Source organism: Phalacrocorax carbo, chromosome 2 (assembly GCF_963921805.1).
Source record: "Phalacrocorax carbo chromosome 2, bPhaCar2.1, whole genome shotgun sequence".
NCBI classification, from domain to species: Eukaryota; Metazoa; Chordata; class Aves; order Suliformes; family Phalacrocoracidae; genus Phalacrocorax; species Phalacrocorax carbo.
This window is the reverse complement of record NC_087514.1, coordinates 124863099-124886286: the sequence shown is the minus strand read 5'-3', so window position 1 is coordinate 124886286 and position 23188 is coordinate 124863099.

Genomic DNA, 23188 nt, shown 5'->3' with positions numbered 1-23188 from the left:
GGTCACTTTGTTACTATCACCTCCAAAAATTCAGAGGCGTGGGAAGGCAGTGCTTCCAATTCCAACCCACTACCTGGGGCAGACAGCAGATATCTTTGTCATACTGCGCTGTAACATGAGTTTTCCCTGAGGTAAAATCTTGCCTTCGAACTGGAAAGGTATTCCTCTTTTTATTTTGAATTTAAAAGTAATTCTTGCCAATTTGAAAAACAAAATGGCACACTCCCAAAATCACGTTGTTGCATTAGTTCCACATGTATATTAAGAAGTTTCCTTTTATTGAGGACTGGAAGGCTAGGAATGGAGTCCTGAGAGGGAAAGGCTAAGTGTGTCATTGCTTGATGTGCTTAAAATAAGTCTGACTGCCCAGTACCAAACACTGGGAAGGACGGGTGAAAGCAGTCCCTGTCATCAGAGGGAATCAGACTGTCTGATCTGTTAGCTCTTTTGTACCTCCTGCTTCTGGAAGTCCATAAGGAAAATTCATGTATAATGTTATTTTCTTGAGATATATTTTGCTTCTAACACATTGCCTTCAATTGCCCTAATCCTGAAGGCCTTAATCCCAGTTTAGTTACTTTGGAGAAGACTTCCGATTTCAGGTGGTGACAAGTCCCCTGGTACAAAAGACACAGTGCTGCTGACACATTTGTAGTTATTATCTGGCCACACATGAGTTTAGTTTCTTTTCTCTGGTCTGCTACACAAGTACTGTCTGCTGGCTATTTGCTGCTGGCATTTAGTATTAACACTGCAGTTATACTATACTTTCCCAGAGCCCAGCTTTGCTAGATTTCCAGCCAAAGGAACTCAGGCCACCTCTGGTCCTTCAATCCCTGTACTCTGCTTTTCTCATGTCCTCCATGGATGTCCTTCCTCCACCAGAGATCTGCAGATAAAACCAGTGGTTTCCAGCCACCTTGGATATTCAGTCATATTTTGGTGCATTAATGCCAGTGCTTACAGGAGTCTTGCTGAAGTTTTAGAAAACCTTCCTGTTCCTTTTGAACTTCGTGATGCTTTATCTGAACTTATACAACTAAAGCAGAGTTTGACCTATGGCGCAATCTTTAAATAGAAACTCGCCTGTAGTGTACTATTTTGGTTTATTACATGCAAGAAAAAATATTTTCTGGCAATTCCCAAGCAGTGAAGAATGTGCAGGATAAGGCCAAAATTAATTACTATAAGTAATGCAAGCACTGTACACAGTGGTTTTACAAAAACAAGAAATTATCATCAGATTACGACACTGAGCTCATCTAGAGTTAATGGCAGTCAGAGAATGTAATTCAACAACACAGACATTTCTCATGCAGCACAACCATATGCTTTCTGAAAGTATAAATCACAACAAATGAACTGGGAAAGGCATGGCACCGACACATATACAATTACAGAACAAAAGAAATCTCTCTTTGTTTTATTTGTTTGATCAAAAAACCTGAAAGGCAAAGATTTGTTTATCTCATTGCACAGGGGCACAGCAAGATTCATCTGTCAGGTCCTTACACTCAGGGCTGCTTTACATGCATGACCATGGCACGCTAACATTTTAGCCACAGTAGCATTTCTTGTAAATACTTATTAGGGGACCTACTGTTGTACTTGGGTAAGATTGACACAAAATGAACTCTGCAGTGATTGACTGGAAACGTAAATACCTTGTGGGGCACCCTGAAAAAAGTCTGTTCCCGTCAGCAGCTGACTCAGAGGCTTGGAGGGGTATATTGCAGCTTCTGGAGAAGTCTTGCAGTGTAAGTTTTAAAGCTTCAGTTGCTTCAGGTGACAGTGGTTAGTAGTTCAAAACATGGCTCAAGGCAGCAATTTCATTTCTCTGGATTTTGGCAGGAGAAAAATGTAATAGTTCACAAAGTTGTACTCGGCTTGCAATGAAAAAGGTGCTCATGTGCTATAAATATATTTCAAATGCCAAGACAAATCAGACATGTTCTTATAAACAGTCTTGTAAAGGTAGGTAATCTATTCTCTGCTAGTTATATATTACACCCTCCTGGCCTCATAACTCATGAGATATGCTTAGATAATAATTTAAAATGTGAATATCCAGAACTTACAGAACAGATATTTACAGGTTGGCACATCCCATTTTTTTAAAATTTTACATGTTCATTTCTTTTATCTGTTAAAATAAAATTATAACTTGCTCTTTCTTCTCTCTTAATCAAAGAACTAGACTTTAAACTAATTCCAGACGGAAGGCCAAAAGTAAAAACTCTGAAGACTGTTAGGCACCTAACATTACATGGAAGTGCCCGATGGGATTTCCAAAACACCAGGTCTGTTTGATGCCTAATACCCATTACTTCTCAAAGGGAATTAGCCACAGATCCTGCACAGGCTTTTCTGCAAATCCTATTTGATGCCTATCTGCATCTTAAGTATCTAAATGCCTTTGCAAATCTGGATTCAAACTCTTAAATACTATCTCAGAACTTAGTGAAAATGTTAAGGAGAGTTTTGCCTGTCTAAGACAGCATTACAGTATTCAGCCTTGGAATTAATCAGGTGCAAACCAGGAAAGGCTAGATTCTAGATAATCCTTCCAAAGATTAGTATCTAAACATATTCTGTGAGTGCTTAGTCCCATATACTCTAATACAACAAGGCAAGGACATACTATTCATGTTTCCAGCATGTCAGTTGGTTTTGCTTTAAATAAAGGGCAATAGATCAACATCAGCCTAAGTCAACTGAGAATCTAGTGTCAGAATTTGTTTAATTGGACCAATGTTCCTGGCAAGATCTAGATATAAACATACTTAAAAGAGAAATCATTTTCTATTACATTTTCTTTATGATACTTGAGTCAAAGTTTAATGTAGAAATCTTGTACTGCCATCCAATATGCAGGAAAGTGCTTTGGAAATATATTTACTTTTTAGGTTTCTTTCTTTGCTTTAAGAAGCACTTGAAAACCAACACATCTCAAATGCAAACCAATAGAAATGTAATCTCTGTTGTCTAAATGAGGAAAAAGATCAGAGTTCCTCTGTTTATCTTGCTTCCCCCATAGCAGTTACTTTTCTAGTTGATATCAGAAAGAAAAGCAAACCAAAAATCAATTCTAGAAGTAAATTAAGAGAGTTAAAAGAATACTGCAATATGTTAAGACAATAACAACCCCTTACCTTCTTGTCTTTCCAAATGCGATATTTTCAACAGTACATAGATTTCAACACAGGTTAAAAAAAAGTTCCACATGCACACACACACATGCTTACACACATGCCTTTATGACCTCTTGCAGATTTCTACAGAAACAAATGAAGGTCAGAATTTTCTTTTGATTTGTAAGTTATGGAAGAAGTACCAGACATGTAGCTTGTATATGATAATTACATGTTTAATGATAGAGATATCTAAAATTAGCCATCTTGCTCTTCCCTTCAGAACCATGCATACTTTCTTCCTGGCTGTGATACTTATTCCACTGTGAAGTCCAGGTTCTTTCAAGGTTGCTGATAAATACCAGGAGCCCGTGAATAGAAATAGAGAATAAAGGAACAGGTGTAATCATGGTTGTGGTGGTGATAACCTCTAAGTAAATCTGATAAATAAAACCATTTACCAACCCCCAAAAGACCAGGGACAAAAAATGAGCATCATCCAAGAAGGCAGGACCATACCTGTGCTTCGCTGAGTTTGCATGTTTATAGTTGGCGACAGTTAGTTACAATGCTGCATGAGTTCATAGAATCATAGGATCATTAAGGTTGGAAAAGACCTCTAGGATCATCAAGTCCAACCGTCAGTGCAACACCACAATGCCCCCTAAACCATGTCCCAAAGTGCCACGTCTACACATTTTTTTTAACACCTCCATGAACGGTGACTCCACCACCTCTCTGGTCAGCCTCACAAACAAATACCATTGACAGTCAGCCAAGACCATCTAATCATACATGATTACAGGCTGGCTCCTTGCATGAATGGCCATCCCCAATGCACAATGAAATCAAACTATACTCTGGGAAGAACAGACCCTTGATAAGAGAGTCCAAAATATCACTGACTTAGTTGCAGTGGATATGCTGAACTGATGTAAAGGCAAGAGAGTACAGACTTCTGCTGAAAGATGTGCTATCAATATCTCTTCAGTCACTGCATGAAAAATTTCTAATGCTTTAGGTCCCCTTGGCATGGCCTTGCTCTTGCAGAAACTGTTCTCCTGTAGGGGTTCACTGAAGTACAGCTACACATGGCATTTGATAGGAAATAAAAAATGCAGCAGGTTAAATAAAAAACTTTTCTCTTTACTGGACCAAAGCCAGAGGCATTTGCAGTGTGTAGAATTAAATCAGAGCAGCTGGAAGCTCATCTGAGAGAAACTGGAGGAAGAAACTAAAAATGCAAGCTGACCAGCTGCTGCTTGTCATAGAATCATAGAATCATTACAGTTGGAAAAGACCTCTAGGATCATCAAGTCCAATCGCCAACCCAACACCACCATGTCTCCTAAACCATGCCCTGAAGTGCCACGTCTACACGTCTTTTAAATACCTCCAGGGATGGTGATTCTACCACCTCTCTGGGCAGCCTGTTCCAAAGCCTGACCACTCTTTCAGTAAAGAAATCTTCCCTAATAGCCAATCTAAACCTCCCCTGATGCAGCTTGAAGCTGTTTCCTCTTGTTCTATTGCTAGTGATCTGTGAGAAGAGACCAACACCCACCTCCCCACAACCTCCTTTCAGGTAGTTGTCATGATGGGAATAGCATTTTGGTCATTGAGACATCATTTTAATCAAAACTAGAGAAGTATTTATAGCAATGATAAAATGTGAAAGTGGTTGTTACTTAACTAGTTGTCTGCTAGTATCACAAAGGATAGTTTTCCCTCCCATTTGTGGGTACACATATTTTTTGATATTTTTTTTTCCCTTCAGGTTCTCGTAAAACCTAGTATTTGATATTTAAATATAAAAATCTTTTTTGTTTCAGCTAGGATTAGTGATCTCATTTTTGATCTTGTTTGCTAATAGACTAGAACTTCCTGCATGTGCCACAACAGAGACAATCTTCTTTCTTCTTTGTGAAATGAGCAACATTAATTCTGATCATTTTCTGAATTAGCAGAGCTTTTCACAGGAGCATTATTTTTAAGTGCTGTTACTGGAATTACTCAGGAGAGCTTAGAGATTTAAATTAGTGATGTTTAAATTAATTAAAGAGAACGGCTTGTGAATTTTCCCATCTGAGTTAAGATTCAAGCTCTTATTTATGGGGTTTTTTTGTGTGTATGTTTCCAGCAACAGCAAATTTGAAGAAAATCTGATTTAAATGTTGTCTGCTACATAGGAGATTACATTAACATTTCAATTAAAAGTTACATGAAGACAATTACATGCAGACATTTATCCTGAGGTTCCATACACCTTTGTCTTGGGTAACTCAACATAGACCAGCTGCAATCAGTGATGCTGCAGTAACTTGCATGGGCAAGATCATAGCCCAGATATATTTGGTTGTGAGAAAAGGGCATGGGAAGTTTGGACTCCTGCCTCCTTTTCTGAGTACTGCCCTCATTGCACTGTGCCTCTGTGGAATAGAGAAGTAGGAGATGCACTTTCATGGAGCAAATGCATGAGTGATGAGTCATTTGAAAGTGCATGAGCTAATTCAGCTTCCACTGACTTCATCTGGACGAACTAAATGCAAGAATGTGAAGTACTACATCTATTTTGAAACATTAATTCATTCATCTAAAGTTGTCTGCTGCGTCTGGGTACAATAGAGACCAGCATTGTTTCAGTCTCTAAGTGGTGAAAGACTTCTAGCTTGGTAGTGGACAAAGGCTTAGAGTTCCTACTGCAGTGTTGTCGCTGGGTAACAAACACAGTACCAACTGCTTCTTGTCCTTTTTCTGTTACAAGAAAATTCTGGTTCCAACGAGAATAGCTATGTAGTCCTCACAGAGGCCAGGATTTGAGAACAGGCATAATCCCACCGAGCCGTGTCACCCCTGCTCTTCCTTTCCTTGCTGTGGGCTGTAGCTGAGCCTTGGCTTGGAGCAGCTATGCTCTGCTCAGGATATTTGCTTGCAGACTGGGCTAGAGCATGCTCTTGCCAGCTTGAGCCATGCTGGCCAGGCAGCAAGGCACACAGAGGCTTTTCTCCAAACAGTGCTGGAGTTTGGCCTGAGCTATGTCAGAGGGAGTTTAAGCTGTTGATGCTGCACAAGGGAAGTTTTCAGCTCAGACACAGAATCCTCTGGACCAGAGCCGGTTTGCCCAAATCTCTGGCTAAAGACCATGGCACACTACTACTGAACTGTTGGAAAAACAATGTCATGAGCTTAAAACACATTTCAGATAAATTGTCTTCCAAAAGCAGTAACTCGTCAAGAGCTTAGAGCAAGCCCCACGCCATGCCCTTTCAGAGTAGCACTTATGTTGCTGGACAGGCATGAGATCAAAGGGACTTTCAGTTAGGAGCAGCTAAGGAGGCATATGACTACAGATGAACTATGGATGGTGAGGGGTAGCATACAAAATTTTACAGAAATATTTCCAAACATGAGCTCATGAAATTAGGTTCTGAAATTTGTAAAGTAGCCTGCTAAAAAGAATCATCCTGTGTGTTTTAGGTCAAGTCAGCTGAAGCTGACATACATTTAAATGGAATGTGTTGCTCCCATTTTGCTCTCTCTCTTTTTTTTTTAAAAATAACCAAATCCCTTTGAATGCAATGGAGGGGTTAAAAATTTTACTTTCGGGAAGCTATTGGATTGACAGAACCTACCGCTAAAACTAATTAAATAGAGATCCCAAAGGCTTTCCTGAATGAAACCAATTACAAGCTCTTCCTGAGGAAAGGTGTCGGACCCCTGGGATGGATGTATATGTATTAAACATGTTCCATTCATAAGAAACCATACCTCCTGAAGACATTGGTTTTTGCTTCCTGACTGTGAAATAAATGTAGATAGTGCAAACACCTAGAAAAGAATACAGGAATGTTGAAGATGTTTGGATAGGATGATGAACTAGAAATGGAGTGATCCTGTTTTATGCAATCCCACTGCTCCTCTGCAAGGCAATTAGGTTTCTGATTGCAACCGTTTTAATGGTAAGATTCTGTTAGTTTTCAAGTTCAATTTTTTTGTGCCCTCCCTCTCTCTCAGATAAGAAAATCAGAGTAAAGAGGGCTTGCTTTATAGAAACATCTGTAGAAGAAAAAGAAAAAAAACCCAACCATTACAGATGTGCTTATTCCTTTGAAATTTCTTTCAGGGCTTGGCACCTCTGATGAATGAGAAAGGCAATTTTAACATGTATCTCCACCTTTAATTCCTCGGTGCATCCATTTTAGCAAGCAGCAATCATTACAATGGGGTTGACACGTCTACAAACCTGAGAGGCATTGTCAGAATACGGAGGAATGAGTGCACAAAATGAAGTCAGAGCATTTGTTCCTTGACAGCTCAGTCACGGTGGCAGCCAGATAGGGCTGTAAAAAAAGAGAAGGCACTATAGTTCCTCCTCACTGATCTGAAGCTTGCAAACAGATATCTTTTCAGACATAAATACTGCGAGCAGCATGGTTTCCTGTGAGGTTGTTGCAAGAGTGAAGCATACCGATGCCTTCTCTGAAGGTTTGTGTTTCATGACCCCATTTTGATGACTGATTGTTTCTAAGTCACTCTCTGCAAAGATTCTCACTCAGAGAACCTATTTATATTATGAATGAGAGGTTTTTAGGGGGTTCAAACTGAAATCTGTCTCTTTATTCTCACAGCTTGCAAAAAATAGTTTAATGCCTGAACTGCTACTGAATTGTTACATTTTTACAAAGATAAGCAAGATAAACCCCATTTGATGTGCTTACTTTTTTTCAGGTCATTAACATATCTTACTTCATCTCTGTGAGGTTTTTTACTCTATCTGAAAATATGCCTTGTTTTACAAAACCAGTACAGGCTTAGCATCAGCTCATACATTCTGATAATTGTGAGAGAATTAATATTGGGGGCTTTTCCCTGTCAATTATTATCTCTTTAATAGATGTATGGAAAAACAAAAAGCGCATGATAATTAGGGCAGGCCTGGAAAAACAGACAGAACATTTAATATTAATTCTGAGCTTTGAATATATATTATGAAATATATTCTATATTTGAGTATATATTATAAAATACATTGTTTAAACAATTAATTGTCCTCAACCTACCTCTTTGAAAATTAAATGATTTATGCAATAATTTATTGAACATACAGACTGGAGCTGGCAGCCACCAATATTAGGGATGAATATACCTCTCTTCTCTACAGCTTAGAATATTATCAGGCAACTTGCCTTACACCAGTGTTAAAAAATTCACAATAATGTCACCATTGGAAAATAGTGATATTGAAAGCTCAATATTGGAAAAGGTGTAATTTCTTCCCCCCCCCCTCCTTTTTTTTTCTAGAAATGTAAGGTCGGTGAATTTAAATGTTGTAAATGTGCAAGCTGTAATATGTTTATGCTTTTGTATGCAGCTATTACAACGGTATGCACAGAGAGGCATCCATCCACAGCTGTCTTCTCAGCAGCCTTTCCAAGGAAGGCTTGTGCTATAGTATGCTATGATTAGTCTTTGGAAAAGAGAGATCCCAATATTCAGTGACAAAAAATTTTCAAAACCTTCTTCCTTCTCTGCTAGAAACCTAAAATGGTTGTTCAAGTCTGCTGTTCATGTAGCTGGTATCCCAGTATCTATTCTACATATGGTGCTATTTGTAAGTAGTAATAGTGTCTTACAGAACCCAGTCCACAAGAAGTTACTGGGGAGAAAAGAGTGAGAGATGGTGCAAAGATGATCCCAGGCTACCTGCACCTGTCTAATTCAGACAGAACATGTCTTTGCGTGTGAAGAGACATATCAAATAGGACAGTGACCGAGACAAAAATGCAGGGTTGTGTCTCTGTCACAAGTATACGGTATAATGTTGACTGAGGTTGGTTGTTGCTAGACCACAGGCTTCTGTTGGTTTGGATTTTGGGAGTGAGTCTGTTCCTTCCACCTCTAGGCCGAGGCCAGTTTGTGGATGCAGTTGGTAGCAAGGAGAGATCAATTGCCTGGATGCCAGGCACCTTGCCATACAGCTGCCTACATTCCAGCGCAGCTCTGCACAGCATAGGTCCCCTGCCAAGTGATTCAGTTTGGACCCCTGAGAGACAAGGAGTCTACTGAATAGCAACTGGGTTTTTTTCTTCTGCAGTCCTAATTCTTTCTCCTAATAATGCATGGTTTTTATTTAGATTCACAGTTTCAGAATATATCTCTACATGTCCAGTTCTGAGAATAGGTCAAAGACCCTGTCCCGGCATAAGTAATAACAACTCACAGAGTAAGCATAGAAGAAAGCTACCCATAAATTCATATCCTGCACTCCACCCTGCCTTAACTGTGAGGGGTAAGGTGAGAGCAGAGCAGGATGCCTCAAATGTTAGCAAAGTTCATGGCTGAGAGCAAGATCTAAACCTACTATAGTGTATTTCAGCCAGAACCTCGCTTTATGAAAAGGGTACACTGAATCTCTGCTGGTCTCCCCCAGGGCACTAGGACATGGAAGTGAAGGGCATTTCTCAAATCCCAGGCTGTTTAGGGCATACTAGGTTAAAGCTGACCACTTTAGTCCCATCAGGAAGCTTATCAGAGACCAACACTATTTTTGGAGCATTGGTATAATGCATTTTCAGTTGCTGCTCTATGTGAGAAAGGGGCTAAGCATGGCTTCAACTACACTGGCTACCCCTCGCCCTGGTGATGATGGGTGGCACTAATGACTAATAATAAGTGGTTAATCTAACTGCTATAAGATTAAGAAAAAGAATATTTTTTAACAATTCTATACCCCAGTCTGCATCTTAATATCTACTCTTACGATTGGAAGATGATTAGCTAGTATTCCCAGGCATTATATTTAATATTCATTTACTCCCACACTGGTATAACATAATCATAATAAAAATAAATTTATTGGTTTGTTTCTCCTTCTAGCCCAATTAGGTAGAGCTCAGAATTTTATAGGATATTGAGGACACTGAAGCAGACGCTGAATAATAACAACTAATCTCTTCTCATTGTGATATATCCCAGAACAGCTGCAAATGATGGCCAAGCTGTGTTATTGTCCTGGATAGCATGAAAATTAAGGATTTCTTCCAAGTACATCCTCTGCATTACAGACCCGTTTTCATTTTCTAGTTAGTCCTCTTCTCTCATATGATCACCATGCCATAAATTTCCACAGATGCAGAACAGCTATTCCTCATCCTATGCTCACTTCAAGGGGAAGACCGTCTGGACTATCCCAATATATATTTTCACAGAGCAAAAAAAGGCTGAGGTTGCCACATGTACTTCCAAGTGTTCCTTCACTTGTGCTGATTATACTGAAATGTAGGTTTTGAAAAATATGGTATATACAAAAACAATATTAATGTTTGGCCTACAAGCACTTTTGGGGATATCTATGAAACCATGTTTATAACTATCAAGAAGTCTACAGAGAGCACAGCACATTTTGTGTTAAATATGGGGAGTCTTCATCCATATAGGAGAAATAGTCAAAATGCAATAATTCTTGTTAAACTGTGGTGCAGCGTCACACTTTTTCAGCAGCACTTTTGGATTTCCTGTTGTGTAAGACATTACAACGCAAGATATTACTTTCCAGGTCATACATTTTTCCCAGGCAAGTGTATCACAGAGCTAACATTTCTCATATATTCCATCTTCTGTCCAACAATGTGTTTTCTTGTCCATTTCCTTGTTTCCCGTTCCCATGAAACTGAAATAAATATAGATTGAGAGACTAAATTTCACTAGAATCAATGCCTGGAAAAACCTCAAGGATAACACCACCCATCTTACAAGCAGTAAAGTAGTAAGACATGGCAACTCAAGTGTTGTTTTTTAGAGAAAGTGACACATGGTAGTCCTGGTTTTCCGCATTCCTTGCTGCTTTTTGAAGTGTGTTAGACAACTCTAAAAATAGGTATGAGTGTAATTGCCAGGCATTTGTAAAGGAGCCTGTTTGTGAATGCCAAAGAGATTTGAAGGTAGATACATTTTGGAAAAGTTGAGCTGGAGTAGCTCCTTTGCCTTCACCCCACATGTTGTCTGGGGGGATGTGAGAGCAGAGAGTGTGTCCACACACGGTGCAGTACAGCCCTGCCAGCAATCTGCAGCAAAAGGGACTGTAAGGTATGTAGCTAGAAGAAATGGTGCTGCTTCATGAAACATATGCCACATTTTTTCAACACAGAATTTTCCTCTAAAACACAAATGCAGTGGTTTTGTGCATGTATTTCAATGCTTATGAAAGCTACCAGTTGCAGATACTGGTATAGACTCTCATAGCTTTCCTGAAGTCAGTGGAACTAAGACAGTTTTATAGTTCTCTATTTGTTCCAAAGATGAGGAGGAAAATGAGCAGCCTTGCTACCTTCTTTTGCTCCAACGTGATCCTGATCTTCACAAGTCACCATCATGTTCCAGAAAGAGAACCAAAATGCTTTCCTTGTCTCTCTGTGCCTGCTTTCTCTATGGATGAGCAGCCCCTGAGTCATCAGGGGTAGCAAGCAGGACATGCTAGACCCTGAGCATTAGTGAGAGCACATGGTTGTTCACAGCTGCTGTAGCCCATGCAGACAGAGCCACTTTAGCTTTAAAGTCACTAGCTTGGGCGCTGCTGATGGCATGGGAGCCAGGACAGCTGTAGTGCCAAGTCTGCCCAGGAATACTTAAGTACTTAGCACATCCATACTTTGTAGTAGCCACAAATGATGTAGTTGAAGGGTTGCATAAATGAGCAATGGGTAAGCATGGCTTATGAGTGGGTTTCTTGGTGTTCTTCACTACTCCACTTTTGTTGAGACTGGGAAAATGATCTTGCAATAGCCCCAAGCTCTGTCGACTCATTTGCAACATGAAGTGGCTGCTTAGAGCCCAGGCTGGTGATTCCACTGCAAGGCCTATTTGGTCACCTGGGACCCAGACCAACCCTAAACAAGTGGTGTTGTGGTTAAGGAGTATATAGCCTATCACCAGTGTCCCGCGTCATCCAATCTTTTCATTCAAAGTCTCTAAATAAAAATTTTCAGTTGCAAGGTTTTTAGCATTACAGCTCCCAATATACTTCATTCTCAGATCTGAAAATGTAGGGAATAACTGCCACATTAAAAAAAAAATTGAAGGGAAGATGTGTTTCCAGTCAAGTGTATGCAGTATATTATGTTTCTTACATATATATTGCAACAGTTTTTCAACTCCTCTTTCGTGAAATAATTTTATGCTTGATTAGTACTTTAGAAGATTTGTTCTTTGAAGATCTGTAATGACAAAAAATGTTTACTTTGTTACTGAATTATATCTTTCTTAATCAATAACAGTTACATGTACTTAGGTGCGAAGCATGTGTTCTCTGACACATCCCAAAACACCTATGAAGGAATACAGTGTGCAATTCATCATTATACCTCACCATGTCAGATGACTCACATTGTTGTTATTCAGTCATGAACAGATATATAAAACCAAATTCCATGGAATTTCAATTATTTACTGTGAATTATTTTTACTCATTAGTGTGTCAGCCAATACTGTAATACGTTTTCTGCCTAATTTGGCAAGGCAGTTACCTTAAATTAGGAATTCTCATATTTTTGTGCAGTTAGTTTTTAAAGGCAAAGATGCCTTGTACAATCTGAATAGGGTTTGTAAAATCTGAAAACTCCACATGCGTTTTTGCTTGTCTTTGAGCCTGGCAACAGTTGAGATACTGAATTTTATTAAACTGTCCAAATAAACCATTATTTTTGTACTGGTGGTGTTTTGTGCCAAATAGTAGCCCGAAGCAGAGCTGCTTGGCTCTGTTATAACCCTGAATTAACAGGTCCATAATTAAAGCAGCAATTCAAACTAAACTGTAAGAAGCATGGAAGGTTCTATGCATCACTTATAAAAACGAATATGTTGTTTCATTACTGTTCTGTGGTAACAGGGGCCACATTTTGACTCACCCTCAAAAGCACGTACAATATTTGAGCACACAACCTCTCCACGAGCAGATTCCTCAGCACATTTAGGAAGTGCTGCCCAGCCCCTTCTTGCACGTGAATATAAGGGACAGGAAGAAAAGGAATAGGATGACAATCACTCCTTGACTATGGGGCGAAGAAGAGATCAAAATCTTACTTCAGTTCTGTCTTGAAGGCTAAAATGGAAGAAAATGGCAAAGGCCGTGCCAGCCCTCTGCATCAGGGTGGACGCTATTCCGAAACACAGCGCAGTTTTGCATGCCCAACAGGGAACAGCAGTACGCTGCTTAAAAAATCTGCTTCCTTGTAGGTCAGATACAGATACATGTCTTGCCTCAGTGATGACTAATAAGAACTTCAAATTCAGTTCTTTTTTTTTTTTCAGTATACAGTACCAGATAAATTAAAGGACTTCTTTCCACCGTGTTTTTTACTGATTCATATTATTTCTAAGATCATGATCTTCTGTACTCATACATACACAGAAATCTTAACCATCCAAATGTTTTCAACCACTCATCTCCCTCAAATTCATTTTTACGCTTATTTTCATAATGCTTCTGTATGATCTAGAGAACGATGTTTGTTCAAAATGGAAAACTGAAGTACAGCTGACTCTTCCCTCACTTGTTCTCTTTTACTTTTGAAATTGATCTGTCCTCTGTTTTAGACGAACAATGCTATTTCAGAAATGTCTCATTAGTATAAACAATGATGTAGTTGATGCTTTTCTCCTGACACTGTAGCATCCATATATAAGATCCGTTGTTACTGTGCTCATGCTGCATTTCTCTAGGCACAAACAACGCATCATCACTGGACAATAATTTTGCCAGATCAAGGCTGTGACTTTGCCCTTTGAGAGTTGTCTGTAAGCAGATAATACTGTTGAACTAGACAGAAGGATTTACAATGAACCTCTTTTTAATTATCATGCATAACTCTAGGGACCTTTTCAAAATGCTCCCTCTTTGAGTAATTTTAATATGTTTCTAAAAGATTTAAAGTGATATACGCCCAGAAGCAGAATAACGTGTATGGCTATCTTCAAATGCTAGTGTAAAACCCCAGCTGCACAGCTTTGTCTGTATTCATATTTTATTAATCAGTCCATTTTAATGTCCTTACTTTTCTCTCTCTCTCTCATTCTCTTCCTCTAAGTCCCTGCCCAGCTGTTTCCCAGAGACCATTTTAAAATTAATTCTAATGATTTTAGGTACTTTTAATATGACTATCATCACAAGACTGTTCTCTTAGTGAACCAAGTCATTAGCCGGCAGCAGTATTATTTGGGGACCTTGTCTCATTGTTTCCCTCAAGCTGACAAGAGTCAGGCCAAATCCTTGGTCTAATCCTCTTTACTTATTTATAATTTAAATGAATTTAAATGACTATGCCACAGGATAATTGGCTCCCTTAAAATATAATAGCAAAATAGAGAGGGTCTAAGCTCCAGCTGTTTTTCAGACAGGGAGACAATTTAGACAAACCCTGTGACCAGGCTCATTCCCCGCAACCAGGAAAACCCTGCACCCATGATGAATTTTCTCTGGCCTGTTGGGCATCTGGGGCAATTATTCCTCTCCGATTAATGATCAGTTTTTACTAACAGTTTCAGATACTCCATTGAGCCTGAAAGAGTTTTTGACAGACCACTGATTCTAAGTGGGGTCTAATGTTTATTCAGGTTAAAGACTGTCTGGGTGACAGCCTTTAGTGCCTCTCAGCACAACAGTTAACAAGAACTCTAGTCAGAATTTGTGCACTTAACTAGCTAAGCGAGAGCAAAAAATCTGATTTTATTGAGAGCCAGAAGAAAGGAAGCAATTATCCTTCCAATGTTTCTGCTTACCTGATGTTCTTTTTTTTTACAGTTGTTCTTGTGGATCACTGTGTATCTGTCAAGAGTCAGTAACTTCAGCTTTGGCATTTTGCCTAGGATCAGTGCCTTGAAACAAAAAATCCCTTAGTGGGCTTCTTTGCAGAAAGTCATACTTGTCCCACTTCCTAAAAAATGGAGAGACCGTTCATGCTTCTCATTTCGCCAGGACCTCTGGTTCTGTCATGGTGCTTCTCCATCCAGGTTGCACTGGCAACACTTAATTCAATGAGGGGTTCACATTGGACTGTCTTCTGTGGAATTCTGAAAAGGAGACTCCTGAAGAATCATTATGAGAATGTTAACCTCTGTCAGCTTCTCTTCAGAGTTTAGTTTACGAGGAGGGAAAAATGCACACCTTCTTACAGTTTCTATCTTGGTCCTCCCTGATGTCCAGCACCAAAGAATAGTAATAAGGGATGTGTGATATATGTAAAGAGAAGGAAATCTTCACACATAGGAGATCTCTATATATACGTTACTACAGATCATGTCATTTCCCCTGTATCACCTGTTATTACACCATAACGTATTTGTCCATAACATAACACACCTGTTATTACACCATAATATAATTGTTTCACGAGACAATTTCATGGAAGATGAAAGTACTTTTTTTTCAAAAATTGGTTGCAGGAAAAAAAAAACAACAATCTTCTAGTAATAACAGCTTTTATACAGCACATTCTATCTTGTGAGCAAGATTCACTTTGAAAGTAAATTGCATATACTGTCCCATTTTACCTATGTGGAAACTAAGTGTCTAAGCATGAGGGATCATTTAACCTATATATTTTGTTCTCCCAGTGTGTCCATAGGTATTGTTGAAAGTGTCACTAGCAAAAGACTTAGGCACACAGTTAACTTTAAATCCTTTAAAAGGCTCAATTGAAGTCAATGGCAGTACCCTTGGTACATACTATTAAGCAGATGTATAAATACCTGCCCGATCAGGATCTTAGGTTGGCAGCTTTTATGGGGCACATCATACTTCTCTTTCTATGAACGAAAAATACCATGTAAATGTATGGCAAAGTATGCACGTTCAGTAAATACGCACAATACCCCAGTGGATTTGGCTAACAGTTTCCTACATAACAATAACAGACATTAAAAAATTCAGCCTAAAACCTAATCAATCAAGCTGATTATTTTGAAAACTCAAGATAACAGATCCTGGGTACCATGTGAGTTCCTCCAGAGCAATCAAGTTTTTATAAGTCCTTATGATATAGAACATAAAGTAAGAAATATCTTCAGTATCCTCTGACCAGTGTCTCAGATGTCCAAGTCTTAGATGGCTGGAATGAATACCTTGTTATGTTACAGTTAGTTGTTGCTGGACTACTTTTTTTAAAATCTCTTTTTATTCTGTTTGAGGAAGATAATAAATCCACCAAAGTTTCTCATTTTCTGCCCAGACACCCTGCAAACTGCTTCTGGGATAGCGCTGGTTGTTGCTTCTATGTCCCATCATAAACAATTATTCTTTATGCAATTTTTTTTCCCATCTATCTATCAAAAATTACAGCAAAAATTATGCAATAGAGGATTAGTTTGGAAAACCTCATTTGCAGTCTGTACATACACTCAATGAGACAAGTCAATTTCTTAAATAAAACTGTAGTTTAAGAGAAACCTGTGATAAATGTAAACAGAGAAGAATATCCTGATGAGCTGAGGCTATAATGTGTCCTTTCCTCCTATCCTGCAGTAACAAAAAGTATCCACAATTCTGTGATGATAAGTGTTATATGAAGCTATTCTTACTGTGCTTTTGTAGGCTGCCAGGTGCAAACATTTTGGGGATCTATAATACTGTGGTTTATTAATTTTGTTTATGAATAATTTGCAGTGTCACACTATTCAATACGGTTATTAGTGATTAATACAACAGTCATTTTGTAAGTATATTATTCAGAGGCAATAAGTCATGGAGATGTGCATCTATACCAGTATGATACACATGTGTTTTCGGTCTTGTTTCATCAGTCTGAGTTGGTTTTCTTTCATTCCCACCCATGACTCTCTGGGTAAGAGGTTAAAAACAAGTTACCACTGGTTATGTTAGTCTACATAGAAGAACACCTAATTTACGGTTATTCACTAATGGTTTTCTGGATGGAGCCACTTGCACCTCACAATGCTACCAAAACACCATGGTACCTTTGTGAATGTTTTGCCAGAGAGGGTGTTAAATATCCAAGTTCTCATGCATGGATGCTGATCATCCTCACCTGTCACAAAGATGAAACATCTCATAGCTTAGGTCTGGAAGTCTTCAGAAACTTGCTTTGAACAGGGCTTCTCCATGACCAAGCTGTCTGGCTGTCCTGCAGTCTTGTCCCATCAGCATAGGCAGGAAGGGACTATGGATGGCAGAAGCTCTGAGTCCAGGTTTCTCCTACTAAAGGCAGGTACCTCTGAGAAGTTCTTCCCACACATGCAAGGCAAAGACCTGGAAGCAAATGGCAATGTTTCGTGTTGGTGTCTTTTTTAATTTTGGTGGGACTTGCTTTGGTTTTGAATTCTCCATGGGTTTGTCTCTCCCTGATCAGTGGTACTGGGGACCGTTTGGTGCTTGTGACTCATGGTGTAACTACCTGTATTCCTGGGAGCTGTGGAAAAGTAGGGGCTGTTGTTATGTTTTGTACAAGCTTTACATTTCCTCACAATTTAAGGCCAAGAGAGATCATTAGATTGTCTCATCTGATGTCCTGTATATCAGAGGCTATTAATTCTTGTACAGGTTGAGACAATTACTTTCATTAGCCCAGAGTATTTTAGTCCTTGAGAAACCAAACTGTTGGGTGTCTAAAGCAGTACCTGAGATCCCTGCAATACTTGAGAACTGATTAGGTGTGACATGCCCAGACTATCACAGAAACAATCCACGCAAAAAATCCACTATCCTTGCCAATCTGAGCTAGAAAAACCTCTACTGCTCCTGGACTTGGCTTAATTCAGACCCAAGCATCAGATGTCTAAGATAATTTTCTGCATTGGTTTACTCTCTTCCTGGCTACAGCAAAATAAATAATACATGCTTCAAGGGAAGGCAAAAACTTCTACTGCAGAATATATGAGGCGAAATATCCTCAGGGAGGAGTGGAGAAGGGATTCTTCCTCACTGCTCTAGGCAGCTAACTGGAGCTCTCAAGTATGGGATTTGATTTTACTTATTACCTTAATGCCAACCTGCAAATGTCTGAGTGGGCAGGGCATAGTTCAAGCCATCTTCTTTCAGCCATAATGGAAGAAGTTGCACAGATGCATCATTCTAATGGATGTAGAACTAGAGGGATCACCAGGGGATCTAGCCTGACGTGACTCTCCTTCCCTCCCTGTTTGAGGCTGCTCTGTCCATTAGAAGTTCTCCCAGAAGCTGAAGTAAAGCCTGGATTTAAGAAACACAGTTTTTAGGACAAGATCAAGAACTGGTGAGCGCCCACCTCCCTTCATAAGCTCTTACAGAGTTTAATTGCCTTTACTGCTAGGAAATTGCATCTGATTTCAAGGTTGATTACATCTAACCTTAAACTTCCAGTCACTGGATTTGGTTGTGCTTTTGTCAGCAAGAGTGAAAAAGCTCACTGCTATCTGTTACCTTTTCTTTGTACCCTCTCAACCTTTTCTTGAGTAAGTGGACTATGTCCAGCTCTTTAAGCCTCCCATCTCAAGACTTGTGCTTGACTTGTTAAATATTTGGATATTCTCCAATATTTTCTCATCTTCTTTAAAGTGCAGGCACCGGAACTGTGCTTGATATTTTGGAAACAAGCAAGGACTGTGCTTAGTCCTTTCCACAGCATTGCACTGAGATCTCATGTTAGGGGCGATTATCTAGGGTAATCGCTTTTTATCATTCCCTGAGCCTCTGCACTCTGAGACAGTGTCCATTCCTACAAGCTTTTGGTTCCCAGAGGTATTAATTTGCATTTGGCTGTAGCAAAATGAATTTAGTGTGCTGCTTGTTGGACAGTGATCATTTAGCCAAATCAAATCACTGCAGAAGTAATACATCTTCTTTATTTACTGTGCTAAAATACATTGTGTCATATGCAAGCCTTTAAAGCAAAGATTTTATCTCATGGCCTGGACTGCTGAAGACAACATAAAATAGTATTAGGTGAAGACTGTTTCTGGTTCTGTTGGGAAACCTCCCCATTAAAAGACTACACTTTGAAAGGTATCAGTGAGACACTCCCTAATGCTTGTAATGGGTGACCTGTTAATTCTATGTAATGCAAGACTTGAAATCAAAGTGTCATGTGGTATTAAGCCAACTGCCTTGCAGAAATCCAAGTATGTCCTATCAATACAGCTGCTTTTCACATGCAGACCTGTAATCTTTTCTATAAATCTTCTAAATAACAAAAAATTCCACAAGTGTGTCTGATAAGACCCAACTTCCACTACCCTGTTTTGACTAGTATGAAATATATTTTTTCTCTGGTTATTTTTCTAATATTTAAGTATCCCAGAAATGCTTGGTATTTTGTGAGCAGCCCAAAACACCAATTTCAAGTAATGGATGGCACAGAGCAGAAAAATGTACTTCCTTACTTATATTTTTCTGTGCATCAGAGCTAGGTGGACTATGAGCTGAACAAGTTGACCTTATTTACAACCACTGTTTCTCTTTTGGAGCTAATGAATTATTGACAGTCTAAGGATTTTCTGTTATTTAAAGCAGAAACTCTCTTCTATAATACAGGGCAACTCTTTGCTATGTAGAAAAGGGACTGTGTACAAAACTACAGACATCTTTCAAAATGACAGAACCTGCCAAATACAGGAAAACAGAACCTACTCGTACTTCTTGAAGAGAGTCTTTAAGGCTCAGTCCTCAAACCCTTGTGAGAGTAGCAGTGCTTAGAAATCAAGATGGTCTGCACATTGCTAGCACAGGGCTTAAGCGAGATTGAGAGACACAAAGGATTTATACTGGCCCTCTGCAAAGATGGCTTTTCTCCATTACTAATCATCTTGGGGCAAAACCTCATCACCTGTACATGCCGCAGCAGTACCCATGGGCTGAGAGGAGCATGAAGACTGTTGGCACCATGAAGCCTAGAGAGACAGCAGAAGCAGGTATCCAACTGAGGAATGCAGCTATCACGTGAACACTGTAGTTTGTGTTGCTTTTAATATTCCCAGAATGCAAAATTTCAAGCTTTTCACTGCTTTTGTGCTGAACCCAGACTACTGCTCTGAGCCCTGCCAGTATCCTCCCTTTGAGCATGGAGCAACCCCAAGGCGAATGTGCTGCTGACACATCTTTGCACTGTCCTCTACAAAAAATTCACACTCTGGCCCATGAACAGAAGGAATATTCCCTCTGAACTCCTAAGCACGTGCTGCTAGAGGTAACACCATTGTGAGACTTAGTTCTTTAATGTACCCACATCTAGAATATGAATTTTAAACCATTGCTGGCTATGAAAAGAATTGATCCTCTAGTAAAAGGCTTGTTAATGGATGAGGTCACTCAATTTATCTAGGCACTGGAACAAGTGGTATTCTTTGCTGATTTTTGTACAAAGTATTAATATCTGGGAGGCTTAAAGGAATAGATGGTGCCAGATGATTTTTTAATTTAGCCATTGAAATATTTTGTTATGTTTACATATTTTTAACGATCCATCTGCAAAGTCTTATTTGTATGAATAACCCTCACTGACGAACAGTCTTGCTGAATTATGTAAGGTTTTTTGCATTAGCAAAAATAATTTGTGTAAAGGTTGGCGGTACCGGGCCCTTAAATATTTATAAACACGTATCGAAATTATTTTATGAGGTAAACTTAGAGACCATCTGGTATCACCTATTATTTTATACTCCTTAATTTTCATAACTATATGTAGAAGTCAGCGAGTATGAGCCATTCCTTTCTTATCTGAGGGCAGCCAAATGACCTTCTCCTTATCCCTTAAAATTATGCTCATTCCAAACACAGGACTAATCCTTTCACTTCTATTTATCTTGTAAAATGGACATGCGATGCCAATAAGCTAACGAGCAAATGTGTTAGTGGGTTTGTTCACGAAGCTAAGAAGTTTCTTCCACCTAGAATAATATATATTCTTTCTACTGCACACACAGCCAACTGATGGGGGCATAACATCAGCTGTATTTCAGTTCTTAAAAATCTGTGAAATTTTTAACAGCAAGTAGCTGCACATCCCTTCACAGTAATTTTCCCCAGAAAAATACTTTCTTCTCCTTTTCAAAGATATAGTAGACACCCATTAATTTCAGCTGAAGTTGTAGAAGCTTAGCTGTGCTCAGGAGTGAGTCTGAATACAAACCTGCAAACCAGCTACTCATGTGCAGCTGCTCAAAAGTCTGTTTATAAGCTGCAATTTCAACAACGGAAATAAATACTTCTGTCTTTTGTGAGGTTCTTTTCTCCTTAACACAAGCAATCACACTTAAATCAATAGGATGAATAACATCACGGCTAATGCAGTAAGTTAAGTTATGCAAGCTAAGATCAGTCTTCCCTTATATTGTTATGATATTTAACTATGCAAATGCAAAATTCCACAAAGTACAACTAAAGGTTCAATTGTAAAGGGAAATTACAGCATGGAAGACACTAATTTTTATCTAATCAAATAAACTTTTTTTTTTTCTTAACTGTTGAGCCAGATGAAAAGCAGATCTGCTAATCTTTTTTCACTATAAAAATATTTAACAGCAGCAAGTCCTTCCAAGGAGGTCTGCAATGCTTGTCATAGGAATATTAGTATTGTGAGTATAAGCGACCAAGTGCATCCATACTGGGTGCTATACCCAGTTGTCAGATGCCTATATACTAAACAGTGAAAATATAAACACAAGCTGAATTCGAAGAAATGGCTCCTGCACATTAGATTTTGGGTTCTTAGCCATTATTAATATTTTTCTACTGCCTTAAAATGAATCTAAGTCAGTTTCAGTTAAAGGAATAAAATTTACAAAGCCTGAAAATAATTTCCCATTGCAAATAATACAGGGCTGGCAGTCCAGCCGGTGCTTCTTCTGGTCACTGACTTTGTGACACGATCCAACACATTGTAAACAGAAATGCACACTCATGTACTAAGTTTTTATTTTTTAACTGATTATGTCTTCAAAGCTGCGTTGAGTCAGTCACTGTGAGGAATGTGGAAGGAACTGACAAAAGTGATTTTTATCAAGTTTCCTCATATTTGCTATTCCTTCTTATACTAATAAGAATGTAAAATGATAGGCATACATAAAAGTGTTCATGAGGCAATCTGCTAATATTGTTACAGGCAAAAAAGCAAGTTTTGATATAATACAAAGGCCTAGTCCTACCTTATCTTGCTAATATGATTCAGACAGATTTCTCAGGGAGATAAGTATTTACTTGGGTAGAGACTCCCAGGACTGAGGCTTAATGATGGAGAATGGCATTTAGCAGTGTGTTACTTGCATGTTTTTCCTTCTTCCTCCCCTGAAAAAGACCACCTCTCTGTGGCCATAGCAGTGGTCCTTGTGACACAGCAGTTTCTTTTTAGCAACAGTCTATATAGAGATAGAACAGTTTTGTAGAGTTTGAGGCAAAAAAAAAAGCCCCGAGGAAATCAAAGCCAATTCATTTTCTGTTACGTGTAGCATCTCAGGTGGTTTCCACCTTAAAGCAAACCAGCTACCAAGCAAAGATGCATCTTTCTAAAACTCTTCTACCCAGGTGCCCTCAACTGGAGACAGGCAGCAGAATCCTTTGCTGCACGAGGTAAACAGAAAGTTTACTTTGCAGAGCCAGAGTAGAAAAGTGCACAACAGAGAACGCATCTTTGAGTGAGACGGGCAGCCAACTGGTAATGTTCCTTCAAGCCTGTATTTTGACAGTCGATGCATCTGCAGCAACATAGCACATTTCACAGAAGCACCTCTCAGAGAAGAAAGTCACCCCGGCAAGAATCATGGTAAACCCAAAGCAGGGTCTGAATAACTAGTTTTATGCAAGACCAGTTCAAAGGGTTGGTTAGGTCGGATGCAGAGTGACTTCATGTATTTTAGCAAAAACATGAGCATCGGCAAGTTTACCAAATCAAGTATTATGCGCTGGCAGTAATAGCTTTTCATTCAGATTGGCAAAACAATTCACCTTATTCATATTTTGCTGGGGAACCTGGAAGGCACCGAGGAGAGCAGAAGGACCCTCCCTGGGCCGGCGGTGGGTGCTCCAGGCGGGCTGGGCTCTCCCCCAGCCCCGCAGCGCCTCTCGCCGCGCCCCAGCATCC